Raw genomic sequence first — 17,250 nt, 5'->3', positions numbered from 1 at the left:
TACATTTTTTTACAATTTTACCAATACCTATTTCCTTTTACTCTATTTGATTTTTAAATCTCCCATTCAATTCTACAGATTCAGTAAGTGGCATTCCCTTCGCCCCCAAAGTTGAAATAAGACTGCTTACGAATTCGTTGTTAGACTAAATAAATGCTAATTCGGACTTTAATGAAGCTTTTTTAAAACCTCTTAACACTTTTTTATGGCAATGTTAGATTTGTTGTCAAAATCCATTATTAATTCTTTCAGTAAAAAGAAATGATTAGAATAGAAAATTGCAGAATTTAGCCATCCATGTACTTCATCACATAATTATTATCGGTTTGAATGACAGACGAATATTTGGTAATTTTACCTTATACACTTGAATTCTCAAAGAAGCTTTAAGAAAAAACTTTTGCAATTATTTATTATTAAATATTGGCATTTAAAATTGAACTCATATTTCTTCTGCGACCCTGTTTCACCCATGACTGACACAGGTTACATGAATTAGATTTACATATTATATTAATTAAACATGGGCCTGCTTTCACCAAATAGCTAGCTGCATCTGACAGCATAAGTAAAATATCATTAGTTTTAGGAAGAAAAAAATTAATCAAAGTTTCGTTAACAAACCGCAAAATTGTAACCTTGTTAATTTTTTCTGGCTGCTTACATGCAATTAAATGGAATTTATATGCGCAGGAATTATTTTCTACAACACCAGTTAGCAGATTTGTAATATATCGTCTGCAACAATTAGTAGTTTGGTCAACTGTAAAATATGTTTAAATTCTTTTGGGAACTTTCATAAATTTTTAAATATTAAAATAATATTAAAAAACATAAGGTAACATGATCTTAAAACGCTTGCATGCGAAAAAAACAAATATTTTTAACCCTTACGCTAATTACGGCGCTTTCAAAATGCTAAAATACATACTTATCTTAGGAGGCTTTTGAACGTCCTTCTATTGGTCTGACGTCAGAGGCCACAGTCATCTACGTCTACGATTAGGTATTACGGGTGTATTACATTTTAATCGTATTTAAATGGATATTACCAGCTATTATTTGTATTCTTACATAGTTCTACAATCAGTTTATTTACTTTAAAGTCAAACTTATAAATCTTTAGAAATTACTAATGTGTTTATAACATATAAGTATTATTACTCACGAGGGGTTTTCAAAAGAAAGCGATTAAGTACAACAGTTCATTTTAATCGTCTTTAATTGAAAATTCCTACGTATTATTTATGTTCATCTTATATATTGTAAGTAGTTCCCCAATCAGCTTAGTTTCAAACTGAAATTGGTACCATTATATGTATTATAGTAAACGGTTTCCCCGTGGGTTTCATCTACCTAACTCTAATCGAAGGATTTCGTATATCCTGGAAAAGATTACGGTGTAATTTGCATAATAATAAAGAAACTAAATTTTTATGAAGTTTATTATATTTGATTGTAATGTTTATTAGTACCTACTGGAGCCTTTCATTATTGTATCCAAAGCCTTCTGAGAAAAGATTATGGTGATTAGCAGACGTACCGATAGCCAACAAAACCCTTCTTTACAAAGTTAATAATACGCATAAATAAGAAGAATCATTATTGTAATTTTACAAGTTAATATCTTTATCATCTCAGCGTATATGGGCCATTCCACGAACATACGCCTGTTTTGGATTACTTCGACAACGAATATTTTACTGTACAACATAAGAAGTACGAAAATAAATGGCGCTAATAATTATTCCAATAAACAACAACGTAATTTGCAATTTACTTTCGTTCTTCTTATTTTGCACAGTAAAATATTCGTTGTCGAAGTAATCCAAAACAGGCGTATGTTCGTGGAATAGGGTATACTCACACAGCATCCCTCGGTAGACCGCAAGCTATAGTAGAAACATGACTGTAGACCGCATACTATAGTAGCACCAATACTTTTTAGTTACTCTTACTTTTATTACTAAGTTTTGTTTATTTTTAAGTTACTTGTTTCTTTTTTCAACACAAGAAACGACAAAAGTAATTTCATAAAAACGAACTTTTTGATGCATCCAGGTGCATCCAGGCACTATACAGTATTTATATTGCGCAGATTTGTTTTCCATTTTGATAAAGTATATTACACACTAAATACACTAAACTACACTAAATACAATAACATAAATACCGAGCAAACGTCACAGTTATTCGACACGCATAACTGGCAATGGCAAACTGCATTCAAAGCAAACGGGCGAAAACGATAAATGTGGCCTGTGACGTCAGACCCAAGCTCGCGCTTTTGAAGTTGTTTGAAACGGAAATTTTAGGCGCGGAATTTTGATCAGATGTTGTACGTACACTATTCATTGTTAAGACGTAATATTTTGAATATAACATTTTTAAACATAAATTAACAATTTTATGCAAAAAAATTTTTTAGTGCAAGTTCCCTACTCAACGTGACCGGAAGTAAAACCGAAAGTTCAAACACTTCGTGTAACTTGGCGTTGATTGATATACGGTTTCACCAATTTTGAGTAATTTTTACCAAACTTTCGGTCATAACTGTTTAAACGGAAATGACTTCAAAGCAGAAAATAAAGATTCAAGCTCGACTATTCAATACGATTCGATTGATATGTCACATCTACCATTTCTGCGACTATAATATGGCACTTCCGGGTAGAACATTTTAACTTGAAATTATATAAAAACCATAAGTATACATTTGTTCTCATCTTGCTAAGGCGCGTCGAATAATACATAACTTAAAATATTTAGGCGACTTTAAAACAGTAGTTACAGTTGCAACTTCAGGTCGGAAATTCAAAGTCAAATTTCTCACCTCCAATACCATATTTGGGTTATAAGCTTTCGTTAGACTACTCATTTTCCATTCTATCTGTTTTAATAACCGATTAGTTATATTAGCCGACAGACGGACGAACGAAAAGCTCCACAGAAAATCATGAAACTGGAAGTATATATCGTTTTCGTCCTGCCTAGGGCGCGTCGAATAATATATCGCTTATACTATGTCGGCTCAATACGAACAGTTTTGCTTCAGGAAAGGTAAGGGGGACACGAGAAGCAATATTCTGTCTTCAAACTCTGGCACAAAGGTGCCAAGACCAACAAGCAGACCTTTTTGTCTGTTTTATAGATTTTGAAAAAGCGATAGACCAGTGGCAGCACAGGACCTTGATATAAAGATTAAACGTCTTATTGAAATAAGACAGCAATCATAAAGACCAATGGTAACACGTCAAGGCCAATTGGAATACAACGAGGTAGCAGACAGGTCTCTATGCTATCACCGATACTGTTTAACGTCTACTCGGAGGCAATATTTGCTAACGCTTTATTGCAGTCTTCAGAAGGAATCAGGATAAACGGTCAAAGAGTAAATAATATCCGCTATGCAGATGACACTGTTTTAATGATTGATTCGTACCATAGTCGCCAGATACTGTCAAATAGGTTACTGATGCCCGATTTCACCAACGATACCTAAACAGTTGCCTTATTAAGTAATTCTTATCGATAGGAACTTCTTAAGTCAATACTTAAAACAATAGCGTTTCATAACTAAAAGAACTGCTTATCTATGAAATTCTTTCCTAGGTATTAATTCGGGTACGTTTGAACTATTTTTGATAAATAAAAAGAAGAATAAGATGACATTTCCTTACTTTTTCGATTATTTGTCATTATTGGTTGTTTGCCAATTTGGTTTTATTCAGTTTTGTACTGTTATAGTTATTTTATTTAGTAGTTAGTTATTTGTGAATTAAGTTTGTATATAATAAATATAGTCTTGTATGTTATTTGTATATGTATGTACAGTGAAATGGAGGAAAAGAAAAGCGTTGTAAATTTCACATATGACGAAAAATTAAAGTTAGTTGAATTGGCATTAATGAAATAATTTTAAAATAAATATATGTTGAAAATTGGTTTTTATTATTAATTTTTAATGACACACTTTTAGTAATACCATGAATGGGTTTTTGAAACACAACACTAGTTTGTTAAGTAGTAGGTAGGCTACATAATTTTGTAAATAGACCTGTAAAAAACTCCAAATGATTTTCGGTATTTTTCAACACATACTATATTATTAATATAAAAGATAATACAAAATTACAACTAATATACGTAATATTACAGAATAACAGAAAAATTAAGGTAAGAAGCAAATTATTGACAAACGTCACAAGTACATTAGTCAAAATTGTAAAAATATAACCTGACTGTCAACAATAAGTAATACCTAAAGTTTAGGGAGATTGAAAATCGTATCCTAACGTAAGGTAATGCTTAAGCGGTTTAGGCAATTCTTATCGTATGGTGAAATCCGTTTTAGAGTTAGGAAGTACCTAAAACCACTTTCTTAAATTCTTAAGGTAATTCTTAAATATTTAGGTATCGTTGGTGAAATCGGGCATGAGAGTTATAAAAAAATGAGGATGAAGTTCAATCATGCACAAACCAAATTTATGAAAATATCAAGAAACGAAAATTTACCCCTTCCAATATATGTGAACCACCAACAGCTTGAATACGTAAACCAATACAAATATATTGGCTGTTGGTTAGTGGCTCAACAATCAACTTGATTATAATCAAGAAGTAAGAGAATAATAGAGGTAGTCCGACGAGGCTTTATCAAAATGAACACCTTATTTTGTAACAGTAGCACTAATATCAGTCTTGAACGTCGTTTTCTGCATGGATATGCATGGTCAATACTTTCGTACGGAACGGAGGCCTGAACGCTCAAAATAACGCTGATGAATAAGTTAGATGCCTTTAAACGCTGGCTTAATAGAAGAATCTTGAAGATACCTTGGACAACCCACACCACCAAAGAAAATATTCTGAGGAGAATAGGTACAGATAGGGACCTGCTAAAGATCATCAAGGTTAGTAAAGTTAGCTACCTGGGACACATAATGAGAAACGAAAAGTACAGCATCACGCAGCTGATCGTCCAGTGTAATATTAAAGGAAAACTGTCTCCCGGTAGGTACCAGATATCATGGCTAAGAAATATCAGAGACTGGACCGGCCTTGATTTACCATCTTTGTTTATAGTATGGTATAACCAGACCCAAACACAGACATTCAAATTAAAAGTTATCCTCCAACACCAAATTGTTCTATATGGTCCACATAATGTTCAGGAAAAAGTCACACCATTTTGACCGTCGGGATTCGGGGGGGGGGGGGAGAAATCTGTAAATTCTTAGTTTTTTATGTTTTTCGTCAATATTTCTAACATTATGCGGTTTAGCATAAACAACCTTCTATACAAAAATGTTCTACATTAAATTTGAAATAAAAAAGGCCCTATGCATAATCCTTATAAAATGGACGGTTCCAAAGTTACGGAGGTAGTATAGTATAATTGGTCAAAAAAAGGCCTAACTCAGACATCCAAAGTAAAAGTTTTCGTCCAACACCAAATTGTTCGATATGGTCCACACCTTGTTCAGTAAAAGTTACACCATTTTGAGCGTCCGGTTTGGAGGGGGAGATGGGGAAGGAGTCGGTAAATTAGTAGTTTTTTTTTAAGTTTTTCGTCAGTATTTCTAAAACTATGCTTTAACGTAAACAGTGTTCTATACAAAAATGTTCTACATAAATTTAAAACCAAAAAAGTACTATACATAATTGCTATAAAATCAACCGTTCCAGAGTTACGGAGGGTGAAAAGTGGAGGTTTTCGATACTTTTTATATTTTTTGGGCAATTTTTAAATTACTAGGTAAATTAGTAGGTTTTTTTAAGTTTTTCGTCAATATTTCTAAAACTATGCTTTAGCGTAAACAGTGTTCTATACAAAAATGTTCTACATAAATTTAAAACCAAAAAAGTACTATACATAATTGCTATAAAATCAACGGTTCCAGAGTTACGGAGGGTGAAAAGTGGAGGTTTTCGATACTTTTTATATTTTTTGGGCAATTTTTAAAATTATTACTGATGAAAGAAATTTTCTTTAACAATATTGTGTTTTGTAAGTAAAATTTGATATTTCAGTGGCAGATGGTATGTTAGTGATAAGCCCTTGAAGAAACGTCAACGTCATTCCTCACCAACAACATGGTTTTATTAAAGGTCGTTCAGCAATCACGAATTTACTCCATTGTGTTAACGATTGGTCGTCATCTTTAAACGATCGGCATCCTGTTGACGTAGTCTACTTAGACTTCTCCAAAGCTTTCGACCGTGTTCCCAAGCGTCGACTACTAGCTAAATTGGATCACTTTGGTATCCGCGGAAAGTTAAACCTTTGGATTCAGAATTTCCTATCTGATAGGTATTTCCGAGTTCGTGTTGGGGAAGCATATTCATCAGATAAACCTGTCAAGAGCGGAGTTCCACAAGGATCGGTACTTGGACCACTTCTCTTCTGTGTCTATACAAGCGATCTTCCACTCATTATATCTAGTAAGGTTTCCATTTACGCTGATGATACCAAGTTGTACGTTAATCCTATTGTTAACCAACATGTTCTTCAACATGATCTCGATACAATATTGAAGTGGTCCTTGGAATGGTTACTTCCTCTAAACATTGAGAAATGCGTTGTACTACACATTGGCAAGAACAACCCGTCACTACCGTACTTTATAAATGGACATCCCTTAAGCTCGGTAACCTCCCACAACGACCTCGGAGTGATAATTAACAGTGACTTAAATTGGTCGGAGCATATTGTGTCGGTGTGTAAACGTGCAAACTCGAAACTATTTCTGATACGTAAGTGTTTTACACGTATTTCTTTAAATTCCATGTGCAGACTTTATTCAATATACGTCAGACCTACTCTTGAGTTTGCAGGACCGGTTTGGAATCCAGATCTCGCTCGTGACAAGGTATTAATCGAAAATGTGCAGCGTAAAGCTACAAGACTCGCATTCGGCCGCGTAAGACCTTGTTATGAAGATAGACTCACCATGGCTCATCTAACGACTTTCGAGCGTCGACGTCTTCGAGGTGATCTAATTTTGTGCTTCCGAATTCTGAAATACAACTTTGGAAACCTAAATACCATGTTTACCATAAACCGAGATGATAGATTAAGAGGCCACCAATACAAATTAAAGAAGGAGCAGGCAATAGCACGGTCCAGAGTAAACTTCTTGCCTAACAGGATATTTAATATTTGGAATAATTTAGATCGAGACACCATATCAGCAACTACAGTGAATACGTTTAAAAACAGACTGGATACGACAATATTTCATACATAAAAATTGCACGATGTTAAATTTTCTATGGATATTTTACTAATATCTCTTATTTTATGTAACTGTCAGTAGTTATTTTACATTGTTATTTTTCTTTGTTTTTGGGCATAATAGGAGCTTGCTCCTCTGCCCTTACTTGTTATGTAATAATAATAATAATAATAATCAACGTCAAATAATATAAAAATAATCGAAAACCTCCACTTTCACCCTCCGTAACTCTGGAACCGTTGATTTTATAACAATTATGTATAGGACCTTTTTTGTTTTAAATTTTATGTAGAATGTTTTTGTATAGAACATTGTTTACGCTAAAGCATAGTTTTAATATTGACGAAAAACATAAAAAAACTACGAATTTACCGACTTCTCCCCCATCTCCCCCCCCCCCCAAACCGGACCCTCAAAATGGTGTCACTTTTTACTGAACAATATGTAAAATATGTTCACATCTTTTCAAAATGAGTAAAAACAATAATTTTTATTATCATAGGAATAGAAATCCCTCTAATTGGCTCTATACCATAACAAAAATACTTACTTACTTACTTACTCCGTGACGTTACAACCCTTCTTGTGTTTTAGCCGACTCGACAACATGCCTTCACTGTTTTCTGTCTTGAGCAACCTCCATCCAATTATCCACGCCCATCGCGCTTAGGTCTCCTGCTATATTATCTCCCCACCGGAGTCGAGGGCGTCCGCGTGGTCTCCTTCCAGTTGGGACTTCCTCCCACACCAGTCTTACTGTTTTTTAGTCAAAATATCTTCTGAGGTGTCCCGCCCATTGGAGTCTTCTGGACTTTATTTCTTTTATGATGTTGGCGTCTGGGTAAAATTCTTCGAGCTCTTTGTTAGTTCTTATCCTATATTGTCCTGATGCTTCATCCAGCACAGGACCAAAGATCTTCTTTTGGATTTTTCTTTCCCAAACAAGTCGTCTCTCTTCGTTTGCCTTTGTTATCATCCACGTTTCGCTTCCATACATCATAACGGGTCGTATTATTGTTTTATAGACTTGTGTCTTCGTACGTCTTGTTAGTTGTTTTGATTTTATAAGGTTTTAGAGGGCAAAAGGACATCTGTTGCCGGCCTGTAACCTGTTGTTTATTTCTTGTGAGTCGTTATTGTCTTCAGTTATTGTTGTTCCAAGATACTTGAATTCTCTAACGCGCTCAAAGTTAAAGACATCGATGGTAATGTTCTGACCAATTCTGTTTTTGCTTTGGTTATTGCGGCTCATATACATATATTTCGTCTTGTTTTCGTTGATTTGGAGCCCCATCTTCTCTGCTTCCTTCTCGAACCTCACGAAAGTCTCATTCATCCTTAATCGTGTATTACCAATTAGATCGATATCGTCTGCAAAATGCCAGTAGTAAGTTTGGTCCTTCTCGATGAAATACTGTATTGGGTTTTTCGATTCTTGCATTTCTGATTATGTGCTCCAGAGCTAAATTGAAGAGTTGTGGTAAAAGTGCGTCTCCCTGTTTTAGTCCATTGTTTATTTCAAATGTCTCCGAGTATTGTCGTCCAACTCTCACCTTACATCGTAACTGTTCCATACACATCCGTATCAACCTGACTAGTTTTTTTGAAAAGCCAAGTTCCTGCATTGCTGTCCACAGTCTAGCCCTGCATACTCTATCAAATGCTTGTTTAAAATCTATGAACATCTGATGAAGCTCACGATCAAATTCCCAGCATTTTTCCATTATCTTTTATTGTGAATATCTGGTCAATAGTAGAGCGGCCCGGTCTAAGTCCGCATTGATAATCTCCAACGATTTTTTCTGTCTATTTTTTGGTTCTTTCTAGCAGGATGTTTACAAGGATTTTATAGGTGGTGTTTAGGAGTGTTATTCCCCGGTAGTTAATACATTGCTTATTTAATCCATTGCTTAATAATACATATTAATAACAAAAATTCTGTAAAAATAAAAAAGACTTCCTTTTGTAGCTGGTATATATAAATTTTACTAAAAAAGTTCCTTAACTTTACATCGCAGATTAACGACCGTTTTCGGTCTTAACAGACTATCATCAGGTTAAACTCTAGATCATTGTAGTTGAAACTAGCCACAGAAATTGGTCACATGACCTTTGAAAAACAAATTTTAAACCATAGAATAGAATAGAATAGAAATATGCTTTATTGCCATGAAAAATTTTACAATTTTATCGACAAAGCTTATAAAAAGTCAAAAAAACAAAACAGTAACCATCCAATTTACTAAAATTACATAAATCGTCAATATATTTAAATAATAATAATAATAATAATAATAAAGTTACTACCTATAAAGTTACTAATAATAATAATAAAGTTAACCTGTGGGAGTTTTTTGTCAGTTCTTCTATCAGGCGCGGCCCCCTGCGAATGGGGGATACTTTCTGGGTATTCGTAGCGCCAGTACCCAGAGAGTAGCAGGGATACTTGCCGTGGAACAAAAACTGACACCTGGCAGTAGGTATAAAATGCACACCCATTGATATGGAGAATTATGGTTTATGTTTAGGATCGCTGCCTGGGGATCGCCAGGGCACGTCTGGAGCCGGCGCTGGACGTGACAGCATGCGGGACGTCGGTGGCAGGGTGTTGAGGAGGCGGGCCCCTGTCACACAAACAGCTACAGCCCAACAACAAGAACAACAACCACAAGCGAGCCAAACAACAGCAAGAGCTCCACTCGCTGAAGGTGCTGCGCTGGAACATCAGCCGGCGCTCACTCAAGCGGGACGACCGAGGCAGTGCATGAAATGGACTGTGTCCATCAACGAAAGCATTTTGCGCTTCTATTATAAGGTGACCAACCTCGGTCAAGAAACGATCGGCTACAGACAACAGCTGTATGCCGAATTTTGCAGGGAGTACCCAGATATTCAAGTATCGGAGCAAAGAGTATCAGATCAATACCGGGTAATCATAAGAAACAACCTTATCCCAGAGACTAGACGCAATACGATCAAAAGCGAAGTCAAACGGGAGATTAATAACCAAGAGCTAGTTTTAGATCAAGTCCCTAATGAAATCCTTGATGAGCAGATTCCTGAGATTCCCATACCAGAAACTCAACCTGACAATACACAGCAGGAAAACAACGAGTTGCGCGATAGTATAGAAAGCGAAATGGCTCGTGCCGTACAAGAGTTTAATGGAACAAATCCACTTAGCAGACCACCGCTACCACGAATAAACTCTTGTAAGAAACTAGGTGCGCTGTTACAAATTGTGAATACTGAAGTCCTACCCAATTATGTCGTAGAAGCCCACACATTGGAGTATCTGCATATGCTAATCTACTGTGCAGCAACAGCAATTGCCAATGTAATGGGCGTTAAGATCAGAACACGATGGGGTACTAATAACGGAAGGACTGGTAACAGAATTGCACCCTGGGAAAAAAGACTTCTCGGAAAAATTGAATTACTGCGTAAGGACATTGGTCAAGTCACAGAATATATAAGAGGTGTAACAAGTAGAAAAGTCATTAAGAGAGCTGAAGAAATAGTGCGGAGCACTGCAAGACACTCGAGATACGATCCAGAAAATAACACAGCTCAACAGTGTCTGGATACATTAAAACAAAAACTCTCCGTCTATTCAGGACGATTAAGAAGGTATAAAGTTAGTAACAACCGAAAATGTGACAATGCACTTTTTGAGAACTCTGAGAAGGCGTTTTACCGAAAACTCAATTCCACCGTAGAAAGTGTCGACAAGTCTTACCCAAGCCAAGAAGAAATTCATGAGTTTTGGGGAAATCAACTTTCCACACCAGCTGCTCTTAACAACAATGCTGGCTGGATAGAAGATACGACGCACAACTGTCACCACTACGTCACTGCTAACTACGAACCATTCACGACTGAAGAAGTCTCAAATGTCATCAAAGAGCTTCATAACTGGAAATCTCCTGGACCAGACGGAGTTCAGAACTTTTGGCTTAAAAAGTTTTGGAGTATTCATGAGTGCTTATCAACATTAATTAATCATGTTATTTCTAATCCGCAGGAATTACCATCATTTCTAACTCAGGGAACTACTTATTTAATACCCAAGGATCAAAATAACACCCAAGATCCATCCAAGTACCGCCCAATTACTTGTCTTCCAACTTTGTATAAATTGGTCACATCCTGTGTAACCTGGCGTATCTACCAACACTGTGCTCTAAACAATATCATAGAGCCTCAACAGAAAGGATGCGCTAAGGGTTCCATGGGTTGCAAAGAACAGCTTATCATCGACTCAGTCATTTCTAACCAGGCATTCACTAAAAAAAGGAACCTTTTTACTGCTTTTATTGACTATAAAAAGGCCTTTGATTCAGTACCGCATGAATGGCTAATAGATATATTGAAAATATACAAAGTCGATGATAACATAGTGACCTTTTTAAGGCATATAATGAGAGATTGGAAGACTAAAATTCACCTCCAAATACCTGGTGAAAACAATATCGAAACCGAAAATATCGCAATCAACCGGGGCCTGTTTCAAGGAGACTCGTTGAGTCCACTGTGGTTCTGTTTAGCTTTGAACCCCCTTTCCCAACTATTAAACTCCACTGACTCAGGTTTTAGCATTAAAAGCAATAATACTGTAGTAGCGAAGCTCAATCATCTGTTGTATATGGATGATTTGAAATTAATGGCTTCCACTGGAGAACACCTAGAAGAGATGCTAAAAACTGTAGAAACATTCTCTAATGATATTAGTATGCAGTTCGGTCTAGACAAGTGCCGTGTTTTGAATATAGTCAGAGGAAAGGTACAGCCCGGTGGATTCGATATGCAAAATGGCCAGAACATCGAGGCCATGGGCGATAACGATATGTACAAATATCTTGGAATAAATCAGGCGCGGAAAATTGACCATAAGCAAATGAAAACTGAGATAACAACTGAGTTTATAAGAAGGGTAAAACAACTGCTTCGTTCACAGCTTAACAGTAAAAATTTGTTTAAGGCACTGAACACCTACGCTTGTTCCGCGCTTAGCTATTCATTTGGTATTGTTAAGTGGACAAAAACGGATATAGAAAATCTTCAGCGAAAAGTACGAACACACCTCACAAAGGCACAAAAACACCACCCTAAAAGTGCAGTAGAACGAACGACATTACCCCGGTATTTAGGAGGAAGAGGACTTATGGATATAGGTGAGCAATTAGATAAACAGATTGCTAATTTAAGAACTTATTTTCAGATGCAGGCTGAGACATCTACTCTACACCGCGCAATTTGCGCAGTAGATGACACAACACCGATCAAACTGAGGGAACCAGAAATGCGCATAAACCACCTTACTAAGGATGAAAAACTGCGCACCTGGATGGGTAAACCTCTGCACGGGCGACATCCCAATGAGGTTAGCCAAGACTATGTCGACAATACAGCGTCGAACTATTGGTTGACATCAGGAAAGATGTTCCCTGAAACGGAGGGTTCATTACTGGCCATTCAGGATCAGGTTATACCAACCAGAAATTACCTGAAATATGTCGTCAAAGACCCTCAGGTTCAAAACGACAGATGCCGATATGGATGTCAAGCCCAAGAAACCATCCAACATATTACAGGGGGCTGCCAGGCATTTGCTGCAACTGAATACAAGGAACGGCATGACGCAGTGGGAAAAATCCTTCATCAAGAGATAGCTAACAAGCTTGGACTTCTCCAAACGGACCATCTTCCATATTATCAATACGTCCCTGAGAGTATGCTTGAGGATGGCAACTACAAGCTATACTGGGACCTCAGTGTGCTCTCAGACCAAACAGTGGCACATAATAGACCAGATCTCGTACTAGTTAATAAATTAACAAGACAAACAACACTAATTGATGTGGCGATACCTAACAACAATAATCTACGTAGTAAATTTACTGAAAAGATCGCCAAGTATAGAGATCTGGAAATTCAAATACGGAGACAATGGAGAATGCAAAGTACCCAGACGATACCTATTGTTATGTCTACTACTGGAGTATTTCCGAAGACCCTCCTCGAAAGCATAAAAAAGCTGGGTCTCAATGAACATATTTATAAGACCATGCAGAAAGCTGTACTACTTGCGACGGCCAGAAGTGTAAGAAAATTTTTGGGAGATACACCTGCATTCCAAGTCACCTAGGGCTCGATAACACGGAAAGAGTCCCACCAGAGCTCAATCCTTTTGATACCGTAGGTATCTGGGATGAGTCAATTTTCCCCTCAGAGGGAGTGTGAGCCGTATGGCTAAATCTGGATAAAGTTAAAACAGAAATAATCAATTGCAAAAATTTAAATAAATTGCAAATGCATAGACTACCTAATAATTAATAAAAAATGTTTAAAAGTTAAAAAGTTAATATCCATATTTGCTTAATCTAATAGGACAACAGTTGGTCCGGCTTCCTCATAATAGCAGCACGTGCACGCTGCCAATCTTGAAGCAAAGATGAAGACGCACATTTGATATTATATCATCTAACATCGACTTGTTGTCGCATTAGATTAAGCAAATATATTAAAATGTGTTTTTCAAAGGTCATGTGACCAATTTCTGTGGCTAGTTTCAACTACAATGATCTAGAGTTTAACCTGATGATGCTCTGTTAAGACCGAAAACGTTTGTTAACCCTTAAACGCCCAACCTTTTTTAGGTTCCATGTACGCCCAAGGGTGGGTAAAAAATGTCCACCTCGAAAATAGCTAATATATTTATTTAGAGTTGTTGGAAATGGATTAAACTTAAGAATCTTATGCTTAATAAACACAGCATCTTCTAAAATATTAAGATAAACAATTTGCAAACCTTACAACAACATTAAAATGTACATCAAAATTAGCATACCAGTAAAAGCCAGTAATTCAGATTTGTCGATATTCTTCACATTCTTCTTTCAGCCTCCTCATTGGCGGATAATTATGTCGATTATGTAATTATACGTCGATAATTATATGGATTATGTTCCTATCAACGAAAAATTATATAGAGACCTTTAGTAACAAGTTTTACCAAGGGTGTACTTTTTATGCCCACCCATATTTAACTCAAGATATTACTTTTATTTTCAAAAATATCGGTAGAACCAATTTAACATTCGATAAAAGGCTGTCTTTTTAACAATAAATAATTTTTGGAAAATTTGGAAACACGTAATAAATATGTTACAAGGGAATATGCATTAGGTGGACGTTTTTTACCCACCCTTGGGCGTTTAAGGGTTAATATGTAATGTAAAGTTTTTGTCCAACTTGGATCTTTTAAGAAAATTTTTAATAAAATATTTATATGTATCCTACCAGCTACAAAAGAAAGTCTTTTTTACTTCCACAGTAATAATTAATTGGATACCTTCCTGTGCTTCCAAATAAACATTATTTACGTGCTATTTAATTTGCTTAAATTGCTTTCATTTGGTATGTCGAAATGGCAGTCTTTTTTTATAAAATTTTTTAAATGTCTCATTCTTTAATTTTTAAAGATGAGGAATATTGGCATAAATGAAAGCTCTACACAATTATCCGGTATTAAATTCGAGCTGATATTTTTGGTAGTCCCAGCTTGAAATGCTTGCTTTATGGCGCGTCCGCATTGAGAAATTTTTCGTGCGTATTGAACTAATGGTTCGTCGCAATAATTTGCGTCGCAAATTTTTACCAGTGAGGACGGGGTGCTCAAATCATTTGATCTTCCCTCAAAAACGATAACCGATGGAGGGTGTGCGTTGTATGCGTCGAAAACTCTAGCGTCCGATTTATGCGATGAACATGTCCACACTAGCACAATTTATTTCGAGCACGCAAATATTTGCGACGAACATCTTGTTCGATGCAAATTTTTACCAATTCGGACGCGCCATACAAGATTGTTTTTTAATTGATTGGATTGCTGGATTTTCTTTTATAAAGATCAGTAGTAATATAATATGTTTTGTAACTTAAAATTTCGATCGTAGGTAATATTAAATGGGCAACACAGTATTGATTTCGCGAAAAAAATGTTTTTAAAATATTATTGCAGTAGGTGTTAATATACAGGGTGTCCAGAAACTCTCATGACAAACGAAGAATGGAGATTGTTCAGATAATTTTAAGACGATTTAACCCAATTCACGTAGTCTATGTCCAATTCAACCAAATGCTTACAAGCGAGCTAAAGCTTTTAAAGGGGGCGTCTTGTAATTATTTTTCTTTAAATACCTCCAAAACGCTTCTATTTAAAAAAACGATAACTGGTACGCATATTTATTTTCCAGAGGCAAAACGATTCCATAAATTTATATAAATTTCTAGTACTGGTCATACTCGTCCATTTTGGGTAGGGCAACGGTTATTTGATCACAAAAGTTTTTTGTCTTAAACTTTAAAGCAGTTTTGACTCTGGATTTTTAAATACTGAAGTATTATAGTACTTAAAGGTACTCTTGCTTTTAATACTATAAATTATAAAGTACTATTTAGCATCCAGTTTTACTAAACTATTAAAATTAATTGGATTCCTTGTCTGAATAATTTTTTCTACGTAATCAGAATATATAGACGATATGCCAGAACACCTCAAATATATCAAAATAAGCCAAAACATGCAACAAATATGCAATTGTAATATAGTGCAGTATATAATTATAATATTTTATCTAGATCTATAATATTTATCTTATAATATTTTATTGTGTCCAGCTAGACAATAACTTGGTGATTATAAACACAAACTTCCAACATAAAAGATACACAAGATCGCAAGAGAAGTCAAATCAAGAGGAGAACGATCAATTATAGACTATACTATAGTGCAAAAAACAGAAAAAAGCTGGATAAGAGACTTAAGGGTAAAAGTAATTATGAAATGGGAAGTGACCACTATCTACTAGAAACCACATTCAAAAGCAAAAGAAAAGAAATAAAAAGAAAAGTAAACATAAACAGAAAACACAAATAGAAAACAAAGAAATAATAAAAATTTATAAACTAAGGGAAGAATAAACGAAAATAAGATACACGGAGGAGCTAAAGAAAGAGTTGGACAATAAACATGAAACAAGAGAAACAATAGAAGAAGAATGGAAAAGATTTAAAAATGCGATGATAAAAACAGCTAAATCAATTGGGGGACTACAAGAAAAAGCAACAGGAAGAATCGAACATCTTGGTGAAACGATGAAGTGAAAAGAGAAATAAAAGAAAAGAAGAAATTATGAAAAGAATATATACAAGTCAAAACACAACAAAAATATAAAAATTATAAGAGACAAAGAACAAAAGTTAAAGAGATAATAAAGAAAGAGAACAAGAAAAGTTGAGAAAAATTCGTAGAAAAAATGGAAGAAAACAGTACATAAAACGTAAGATTATTTTATAGAACACTAAAAAACCTAAGAAGTAACAAAGAAACAAAACTGAAACAAATAATGAACAAGGAAGGAACAATAATAAACGACGATAAACGAATGATGAATAAAGGGAATATTTCGAGCTGACACTGAATAGAAATCAATGGTATACAATGGAAAAAGAAAGCCACATCAATAAAGGATCCATGAGAAACACGGAAAATCAAGGAACCATAAATAAAGAGTAACTGGAAGAAGCAATAACAAAGACAACGGTTGGAAAATTATCAGAAAGCGATGAAGTAGCACCAGAAATGATGAAATATATAGGAGTCAAAGCAAAAGAAAAATTATTATACATGTATAACGTAATATGAAAGACAAAAATAATACCCAGACAGTGGACAAATGCAGTAATTATACCTCTACACAAGAAAGGAGACACAAGACACTGTAAGAACTATAGAGGTATATCACTATTATGTGTAGCAGCAGAAGTATACGAAACCATAATAGAAAGGAAAATCAGAAAAAATATAACACAAATTAGAGGATGTACAAATTGGATGCAGGAAAGGATATAACACACAAGATCATATATCACCATGCAACAAGTAATAGAAAAGGCATTAAATAAAAACAGAAAAATATATCTGAGCTTTATAGACATGGAAAAATCT

This window comes from Diabrotica virgifera, chromosome 2, assembly GCF_917563875.1.
Source record: "Diabrotica virgifera virgifera chromosome 2, PGI_DIABVI_V3a".
Taxonomy (NCBI): Eukaryota; Metazoa; Arthropoda; class Insecta; order Coleoptera; family Chrysomelidae; genus Diabrotica; species Diabrotica virgifera.
This window is presented reverse-complemented; position numbering follows the sequence as displayed.